This window comes from Fukomys damarensis, unplaced genomic scaffold (genome assembly GCF_012274545.1).
Source record: "Fukomys damarensis isolate Sample0158 unplaced genomic scaffold, DMR_v1.0_HiC HiC_scaffold_33, whole genome shotgun sequence".
Lineage (NCBI taxonomy): Eukaryota > Metazoa > Chordata > Mammalia > Rodentia > Bathyergidae > Fukomys > Fukomys damarensis.
The window spans coordinates 34958973-34970054 of record NW_022900945.1 but is presented as its reverse complement, the minus strand read 5'-3'; positions in this window follow the sequence as shown (position 1 = coordinate 34970054).

The following is an 11082-nucleotide window of genomic DNA, read 5'->3' as shown; positions in this document are numbered from 1 at the left end:
AAAAAAAAAAAAAAAAAAAAAAAAAAAAAAAAAAAAGTTGATGTAAATATTGTTTTAAAATAATTGTCCAGAGCAAATCATGGTCAAATGTAAAGAACTTTTTATCCAAGCATGAAAATATGGCCAACTCTCATGGTGGGTTCTGAACACAAAAATTTCCAATGACATGTAGTTTCCACTGTGAGGATTTCTGGTATAGATTCATGAGATCTTCCATAGCACTTCCTTCATAGAATGTTAATTTTTGACTGGGATGGTAAAGTTTTGATCTGTAGAGCTCTTACTACAAGCCTGTAAGGAACAGTGCACCGAAATTTCTTGAAATTAAGTGAGTGCCTGAGATTTAGAACTTGGTAATGTGGTTATGGCTAAAAGAAAAATGTATGTATGAAACCATTGTGGGATTGACTTCTGGGAAGAGGGCAGAGTGTTAAGGAATAGAAAATCAATCCCTTTAAGATTCATAATCAGAACGCTGGGAAATAACTTGAGGAAGAAAGTGGAGGGAGGTGGATCCCTGGGAAGGATTTGACAGGAGAATAGGAGCCTACAGAGAAATTGAAGAGACAGACCACAATGGAGAAACTGGAAAGGGCAATCTACACTTTCTCCTTGATTCTTGGCTCATGGTGTGAGAACGGAATATTAAATCTGCACAGACACAGTGAAAGGGGGTGATTCCAGACATCTACAAGGAGAAACTCAAAAGTGGAATGGAGCAGAGATGCTGTATACTACAATACCTGGTGAGTGATTCTAGCCCAAGTATTTGCCATATCCAACGGAGAGAGTGCTTGGGCAGATGCCGTCTTGGGGAGGGACCAACTGAACCTAGGACTCTGAGCAGCCACAGGTTGGCTTCATGTCATGTCTCCCAGGTTTAAACTCCGACAGTGACTTGGTAATGGTCAATCGTGGGATACAACCACAGTAAGGGAGCAGTGGTCAGCCTGGCAAGAGACACCCAAGGTGTTACAAGATAAATGACTCAGGCCCCACTTCCTTGACCAAAAGCCAGGTGCAGCCTGCATTACCATGAATGCAGAAGTCCCAGAACTGGTACACTTGCCTAATCTTACTGCAGGTGGAGTGGTGATTACCCTGCACAGATCTGGGCTCTCACTTTCTCCTTTGATACTATAGAGAGAAGAGTGACATCTTGAATCAGACACTGCCAAAAACTGTGGACCACAGAGGATAACCACAGATTTCAAGTCAAGGAAATATTCTTTTTCTTTATTTTCTTTTTTTCTCATTAAGTTTATTGGAACATTTTAGGTATACAGTACAGTTACATTCATCATTGGGATCTTGTACCTTTTCATGACAGGTCTTGTTTCTCATTTTTTCCCTTGCCCCTGCCCTCCCTTCACCCCTTCATCCCTTCCCTATTTACAAATACTTTCTTGTCATTTTTTCATTTTCTCATATTTTTTCTTACCTCTTATTTCCTTTCCTCTACTCCTCCCTTTCCCTTACAGCTTTAGCCCTTTTCTTTCAATTTCACATTGTGAATTATACAATTTAGTTCTTATTTACACTTTTAGACTTTCACACCAGAGAAACTATTCAGTATTTACACGTGTCTTATTTATTTCATTTAAGAGTATGGCCTCAATATGCATCCATTTTCCTATGAATGACTCTAGTTTCTTATTCTTTATGGCTGTATTTAAAAACTGAAAAAAAGTCAGAAAAATTTAAACTACAAGCAAAGGATTTTCTTACCTGTGTAGTCTTAAGCAAACAATGATAACACAATACTTTATGCAACTAATGTATTATCCTCCTTTTTTATTTCCCCTAATAAATCCTACTTTAATAAAAAGTTATTGGAGGCTATCAATAAAATCTTCTGAATGAGAAAAATATATAAAAATGGTAGCATCTTTTCCCTAAAAATTAAGGATCTACTAATAAGGAGTTTAGCAATTTAAAACAGCCATCTCAAAAGTCAGATTATTTACTATTTCTACTCCCACAATATGTAATGTTAGTATTATTTGTCATCATGAGATAATGGAGACTGGTAACATTGATATAACTTTCTGAAATTTATTAGCGTGAGAGAAGTTGAATCTCAACTTCAAATTTTTCAGTAGTTTTTTTCCTCAAACCGGTTTTCTTACTCTTTGAGCTGCTATAGTAAATGACAGTCAGCTGAAAATATTCCTCAAACTTCTGGTGTCTAAGATGCTCAAGACTAAATCACCCACAAGATTTACTAGAATCTGGTAAGGGATAGCTTGCTGGTTAAACGAAAGCATCTTCTAATTGCATCCTCTGATGCTGGAAGAGCAAGACATCTTTTATAAGAGTCCTAATCTCCTTCAAATGGACTCCATTTTTAAATTCTAATCACCTCTGAAGGCCCTGCCTTCTAAAACCATAACTTTGGTGACAGAATTCAACATGAATTTCATGAGTGCACAAGCATTGACATCACAGCATGGTTAGATTTTTATCTCTGACTCGCTCCTCAACCAAAGTTGCCTCATAGTCAAGTGGTGGCTTATACTCTTGTGCGGGTGACACATTTAAATTCATGCCTAGCATTTCCTGTCATCTGCAATAGCCAGGCATCGCATCATTTGCTTCAAGGGACTTCTGTGAATGTTTTAGTTCTATGCTCTTCATTTATAGTAATTTAAGTTCTTTTCAAAATTTTAAAAGCCATAATTCTAACTACTGGATATAATCCAAAAGTATGTCAAATTGGCTAAATTGAAGTGTCTATAAAATAATCATATTCGGAATATTTCTTTTTATAACAAAAAATGACAATTGTCATCCTGCATGATTTCTTACCCAATGAGTACCTAGAAGACAGAAGCATTGAATGAAATGCAAAAAAACCCACCTACAATTCAACCTCCAGAGATCAGTGTTAGGAATTTCATGCACAATATAATTTGTTTCTAGTCTCAAAATATTCATACAAAATAGAAACTGGAAGACTCCAATGGAAAACTAGAGATTGTCTGACTTTTAGCCTCTAGAACTCAGGTGTGACACTGAAATAAATGCCAACCAAGAATTTTTCAGAGGCAATTTTATGTTTTGGGCATCAATAATCTGTGCCCATGTTGCTTAAATTTGACATCAAGTTACAAATGGCTGAGAATCAAACTGAATTTATGGTTTGCAAACCACAGTGATCTACTACTATAAAAGATAGATATTTGTATTGGTCCTCACTCAAACTGTCAAAGTATACCTGGGGAATAATAATCCAGAGAAAAATCAGTTACATGCCTAGTGTATTTCCAGGCAGTACATCCTTTCATAGCTGTGGGATGTGTTGTACAGTAATCTTGGGACCTTTGACTCTTCTAAACTCTCTTAAAATTTTAATAAAATCATAGGAAGTAGTCTTACCCATATTAAGAAGATGTTATAAAATTTTAAGGGAAATCTTTCTTAAAATGCTCATCTCTAAATTCCAGAATTCAACCACCAATTGAAAAGTCTCTTCAAAATGCTTAGAGTCACATATCACAACCTTAATTTCTAAATGCTTGGAGATTTATTCATTGACGGAAATACTTTATCTTTTAAAAATTCAGTTTACAAATACACTAAATGAAAAAGCTGGTCTGACGTAATGGTAGAGAAAAATCTGTTGTATTATACATGTTGGAAGACAACACAAATAGTACGGTGACAAAAAACTAAAAGTACAGTGAAATATATGTCACTTGGAAAAATGTTAAGATATTTTTATAAATTTAATTTGAAAATATTCCTTTTATTATTTATAGAGAAATACAATCAATCTTAAAAGCTCTGCTTATATGAGACTATCACCTGACATACACATGGACATTATTTTTATTTTTTATTTTTTATTTTTTGGTACCGGCAATCAAACTCAGGACCTTGTGCTTGAAAGGCAGGCTGTGGCGCCACTGAGCTAAATCCCCAGCCTTATATGGACATTATTAATTAGCCCAATGAACTAAACCTGCTAAGAAAATGTTTTAAATGAAGCTTAACCTAAAATATTCTTATTTTACAATTTTTAACTTTTAATAGTACGTATTTACAGTTTATAATGATTAAAGTCATTTGGGGGAGTTGGTGCATGGACATAACATATCTTAATTATTTTTAGTTCCCTTACTGCTTCCCTCCTTTACCTCTTCTTCTATCTTTTTGTCCCCTTCTCATTTTCAAAACGGTCTTGTAAGTACTGAAGAAAAATAATTTCATATTTGGGCTTAACATGAAAACTATAATTCAGTGTATCCCTCTGAATGTAAAATATTTTTCACAATTTTATGTTTATTACAAAGTCAAAAAATATTGAGCTAGATATTTACAAATTATATTTAATCTCCTGGCTTTCTGATTGAAACTGCAGAGAGAAGATAGCGTGTACGGTAAGTGAATAGGGCAAAGTAAAACTAGGCATAGAGTAAATTTATATGTCCCATAAAAGGGACATTCCCCCCAAATGGACTGATATTATTTTTAATTACTTTCTTGGTGGCATCTCAGTTTTATGGCAACTCCTTAATGCAAGGAATAAAAGAAATGAGAAATGTAGTTATCTACATCCCTAGGAAACAGAGATTAAAGTTTCTGATGTGCTAGATTATCCATTTCATAGACATTCAGCCTGTATGGCTTGTAGTGTCTTTATTTCAAAAAAGGATAATTCTATGCTCATTGGGGTGTTCATATAAAGTTTAAAGCAAGCATATATTAAGTAGTTGGTCTATTTATTTTACTAAAAGTCATTTCATAAAAGTCAAAATGAAATTTACTCTTCACCTCCTTCCGTTGTGGAAGATAAAGGCATCAACCATGCATTATTATATGGATATGAATTTAGTCATGATAACCTCATTTTTTCAGCTGTAACTTCACAGAAATAACTGAAAAATAAAGCATGGTAGTGAAAGAAAAGGCAAAGGAAGGGGGTTAGTGAAATGAAGATTTCCCTTGGAAATATCCAGTTGCAAATGTATAAATTTGGCTTCCAAGAAGTAGAGAAATGTAGGTAATAGAATCAGTGTGGCAAGTGTCCTGACAACCAAGCTGACCCCTGGGAACAGATACAGTCACATCAACTACTATTAGATGTTTCCACTTTCTTGCTGTTAATTAAAAGAAATATATAAGTACTTAGAATCTCTAGGCTGTCCTTAATTAAATGTGAAATATCAGGAAATTATTTAATTATCTAATAAAATTGCAAAGAATTAGAATTTTGATTTAATCACTAGACAGTTTATTAAGTTATTTTTACACTGAATTTTATTCCAGAGGTTATAATTAGCTTTTTAAAAAACTACTTAATGAGGGCAGTGTATTATCTCCTTCTTGAAATAAAATGGTTGGATAGAGAAAGACCTCATTCCAAAATACCTGCCTCCTTCTTTTGATAGTGCTAAGTGTGCTGGTGCAGGATATAGACTGTGAAAAGTGGGAAAATGGACAATTAATAAAGGAAGTCCTTTAAAAGTGAACATAAGCCATGTTGCTATACACCTATGATCCAGCATTTTTGGAAGCTGGGACAGAATGATTGGAAGTTCAAGCCTCCACTGGGCAACTGAGTGATTCTGTGAGATCCTGTCTCAAAATAATTGTAAACAGGGGGCTGGGGGTGTAGCTTGAAGGCCCTAGATTCAACAACCTCCATTATGAAAAAAAAAAATCTCAGGGCAGAAATAGGTTGCCAACTCTGAGTTCGATTTTGCCTAACTGATATCAGAGAAAGTAATAGCAACATACAAGACATCTTAAAAAAGCCTTTACTAAAGAATTGTAGTAGCCACTGGGCTCAGCCTTGGATATCCAAGTACATCCAGCAATCTCTGTGCTCAGGTATGGATGATGGAGAGTAATAGAACATGGAAATCTAAAAGACTCCTCAGGAAAGAGATTCTATGTCCCCTAGTTCCATGGAGATCAAGGGCAGAATTTCTTTAGTTTCTCCTAGCATAAAGCTAAAAAGATTCTAAAGAATTTGAAAAGCATGGTGGAATACCCAATTAGTAAACACATGTTATATTCATTTAGATTTCCGGTATATTTCACTTGAATCATAATCTGAAGAGTATGTAAACATTTAAAAATCCAGATATAAGGACTATCCTAGGTATTAGAATACCTGGAAAATTTTTACAGCATTTGCTTGTGTGATCAATTAGTTGAAAACTACAACTGGCCTATTAGATATAGACAGTCATCTTATTTGATATAATTCTTATCTTTTCCTAGTAGATGAAGACTGCTTTTTTCATTGTTCTTACCAAAAAGACCTAAAAACAGTTGAGTTGGTGAATTCTGCTTTTAAAACCTTTGCACCCTTAGCAATAGAGCAACCACTGGGATCAACATCTTGCTTTAGAAAAAATACGTGCATCTTTGGGTCAGTTTTCAGGGTAGGATGAAATGCAGCATGCACCTAGACACAGGCCACAATGGACCAGAGGAAATGTAGAACAATTACATGTGAAGAAAAGATATATGGAAGTTGGACCACAGGATTGACAACTTCTCTATCATGGGTGATCCTGGAATTTTCCTTCACCTACGAACCGATATTGGTAATGTTACTTTTATTTTTCTGTGAAGGAGATGTAGAAACCTATTTACATTTAAACCATCGTTTTAAGTTATGCTAAAATGTGTGTTTCAGTTTGATTGTGCTTCAGTACTTTAGAAGAATTGTTGCTGTCTCCTGACTAAAGTTCCTAAGACAAGGGGTATTGAGAGAAAGTTATGTTTGCTACTAAACATGCTCTTCCAGTGGGTAAAATTCAGAAATTATTCTAAAACACTTAACAAGTGGAACAATGGTGTGGACACTAAATATTGGCAGAGCAGTGGTACTCTGATATCTTATCATTTGTAATCTTGACATTGTGGAGAGTGAATGACATACACAAAAGTGCGACTCAAGACCTCTTACGGTGCCTAAAAGAAAAATATAAACTAATAATGCTGTTGTTTGAACTACAGGAAACTTCATAGGATGATAATGAATAAATTTGTAACTGAATGATAAGGTGTTCAGAATTAGAAACAGGGTTGTCTTATGTTCCTTCATGAGCAGACTATCCTTCTGGGGATGTTTTTCCCCTAAATAACTTAATCTACTTCTTTAACAGGACAGGTACCGTGCTCTAGACTTCTGATTAGGTAGCCTTCTCTTCTTAGGTGTCATGTTTGGATTTTTTTTATTGTTCAGGCCATGACCAAAACAGACACTTCAGAATTAGCTTTCAGGGTGTGATATAAATGTTAGGGAGGAAGAAATTGCTTTTCTTCAGATATCATAAATTCTGAAGGCGATATATTCTTGGTAGACTATATCATGTCATCCTTCTGAGAATAACACAAGAGGAGCCAATGATCCTGACAAGCATCATTTGAACTCCTGTATCTAACTATGATTGACTTGTGTGGACTAATACATTTATTTTCCTTTTTGTTTGTTTGTTTTGAAGTGGTACTGGTTGAGTTTCTGTCATATGCAATAATAAAAATTGCCAAAAGAAATCCTATATCTTTCCAGCATATAGTATGATCAAATAGAATGTAACCATCTTTCAATATCTCCCCAAACTTTTCTTGATGAGAAATTAGCTGTCTGAGCAGGCAGAATCATAAAGATCCTCTTTCATGTAAGCAGCAAGTGTACTCCAGATAGAATATGTTTAATGTCTAAAATAATTTTCATTTATATATTAGTACATAGTAATGAGAAATATAACATTTTTATTGTGATCTGAATGAGTGATAAAGTTGAATTTTTCATTTTTATTGAGTTTTCTTAATGGTTAAAGATCCCAGCAATAGACACAATAAAGTGTTTTGTTTTAGTACAGGCCAAGATCCCTAAAAAAATACATGTATGCCTCTGCCATCCATTAGCCATAACATAAATATATTTTTTCTTCAGTTTAACAGTTCTGATAAGGGGGTGACAGGCACTTTCATTGTTCAATTTTCATGCTGAGGTTTATTAAGTCTAAAATGCTGAATAGATGAGTGAGAGTTCATAACGATGTTGACGTTTACAGAAAAGTTCATCTCATGACCTCTGAGTACTTTCCAAATTAGCCTTTATGGGCACTTTGAAATATTAGAATAGAGTATTTTAGTTTGGTGCAAAGCTGGGTTTTAGAAGAGGAGCCAAATATTATGTAACTAGCAATTGATTGCCTTTATATAATAAAGGAAGCACTCAACTACAATGGTCAACTATTAACTAAACTGAAATGCAGAAACTCGGGAATCAAACTGGTGCCTTATGAGGACCTCATTATTTTCCTTATGTTTCAGTTCTTGGCTATGAGAAGAGACCAAGGTTTCTGTCTGTGCTTCTTGTCCATTTGAAGAAATGTAGCTATCATTCTGAACTACATACAACATGAGAACTCAACATTTTGAGTATTCACTGGCACAGAAAGCATAGCATTCTTTTGAAATTCCCGTTTTATGTAATGATTTTATTTTACGGATGACAGCAGGAACAGGGATGAAGCCGGAACACTTTTTTATGCAATCAAAAGTACAAGTCTATATCTGAAAATACTTCTGTTTTTAAAAAAATTGCACTGTTTTTATTCGTAACTAGATATTTTTCCTGATAGAGTTGTAAAGTAATGTATGTATGATAAAGCCCTCAAATAGTATAAAAGAGTAAACAGTGAAAAGAAACCCTGAATTTACCCTATGTCCACTTTTCTTGCTCTGATCCTTACATGAAACTCTTATTATCCAATTCATGGACATTTACACTTTTGTTTCTTCAATAATATAATTAGGAAATGATTTCTTCTTACACTTCATTAAGTAACTTGAATTTGAGAAAAGTTATGTATTGATCAAATTAATAATGATAAAAATACAATGCCAAAAATATTTAAAATACATTGTAAAATATTAAAATGGTTTTATAAATAAACTGTTTTGCTGGTTTTGTGTTTATTTGATGATTTTCTGATAAAGTAAATGTTTTGAAGGCGTAATCTTGCCCAAGGAACATTTTTCATATGTTTGTGGGACTGCCTAAATTATTACTTGAGTGGTTATAGTACTAAAATTAACTAGTTCTCAACAGAAACAACCTAGAGTAGCAAAGATTTGAATTTGGATCACGGAACAAATAATGGAGATGCCAAGAAAGAAGGGATAACCAAATGATACGGATGCTCAGAATCAGCATTAGAGGATCTGTTTATGCAGTCAGGCCCCTGAAGAGTGGGTGCCTTTGGGAAAATGCCTAGTGTAGTCTATTTTTTGTCTTATAATGTGGTACTTCTATCCACTTCACTTAATAGACTGTTTCACAATCCATCTGATTTAATCATGTGAATATTGCTTCTCTAATAATTAGCCTAACATTTTCTTCCCTAAATTTTACCTAGTTTCCTCTACATTTACTATTTCATCACCTTATTCCAGAGGAATATGACTGACAGGCTTTAATGGATGACTCATGATGTATACCTTTAATTTAGGACATTAAAATGATTAGGAAATTAAAACCATACAGTCATTCTTTATCTGTCTCATTAATTGCCTTAAATATTCTTATTATGGTTTCACATTGGTCCCGTGAGTAATGATATAAGGAAGAACTCATTACATTATGGAAAAAAAAACCATGCACATTTATTAGATTTATACTTATGGGTCAAAGTCCATAGCAATGTTATCCCTGATTAATATTATTTTACTACCTTGAGTTGCAATTATGCTTTGCATAATGGGCGATCAGGATTCACTACAATAAAACAGTCATGGAGGTCATGGTCAAAAAAGTGGAATGTGGTGAATAATAGTTCTGAAGTCTAGAGTGATATTTAATATAGACTTCATTATTTTCCTAATGTATGTATCCTTCTTTTTATCCAGAAATTAGGATATCATTAATGTTTAATGCCATATTGCCCCATTAAGTTCCAAGATTTTTGCACCACATGCAGAAAGAATAGAAGCACCAAGTTTCAATTCTTTTATATAAAATCCTTTATATATTTAATTTAATAAAAATTAAATTTTAATTTTAATAAGAGAATAGGTCATAAATGCATACATCTCAGCAATCTTGCTTGGTTAATTCTTTCAGTGATAGGTAAAACACAATTTAGTAAGAAAAAAAAAAAAGCCCACCATAACAAGAAAAAAGTGTAACCTAATAGCTCAGAAAAGAGCCTGTTTGAACACTCATTCACAGTTCTTGTAATTTGTTTAGCCGTAGCTATCTCAGGAATATCTCTGCCTTTTAGGGAGGCAGATGAGAGCAGTTAGCGGTAAACAAGAATCCTGACTTGTAAATCACACTTCGTTTGACTGCCTGAACTACTACCCTCCTAGAAAGTGTCGCGAGCTGGCGACGCAGAGCACTGTCCAGCAGTGTCTCAAACCTGAAAGAGCAGCGGGGTGGAGATGGGGCAGAGAGAAAGGAAGGACGCCAAGACAAGAGTCTGATCAAGGCGGCGTTTAATGCCGGCAAGCACCGGCCTTTTAAAGCAAAAAAACCACAAACTATTATGGGATGGGTTTACCATAGTAACTGAAAGGTCACACAGGAAAAGAGCAAACAGGCTCAACAAAAACAACCCACCGTGAGTAGTAGTAACCCGGACAACCACACATCTAAAGGTCAGAGACAAGAAACTGTAACTTTCAGGAATTCCACAAAGGAAACACTCTACCTGCTCAACTGGAGAAGCTTAACACATATGGAGTTACTAGAGTTAACGGTACTTACAACCAATACTCATGATCCCCACAATTCCTCCCTTTTTGTTTTATAACTTTGGTTCCATAGCAAGAAGAAGCTTAAGAGAAAGTATAGGCATGTCCGAGCCTGTCTTAGGTTGGGAAAAGCATTTGGCTGTCTTACCCGTCATTGGGGTCATCTGTCTTACAGGCCTATAACATGATAAAGATTTAACAGAAGCCCCTGTCTTAGGTTGATCAGTCAAACCTTTTCCGCTTACCCGTCTTTGACTTTCCGGACCCTCACTGAAGCTCTTTTTATCTGAGCGAGGTAAATGCCCAAATTTTCGGAGGACCCTTCCTTAAGGTCCATAAGCGCATGTAATGTTTTGC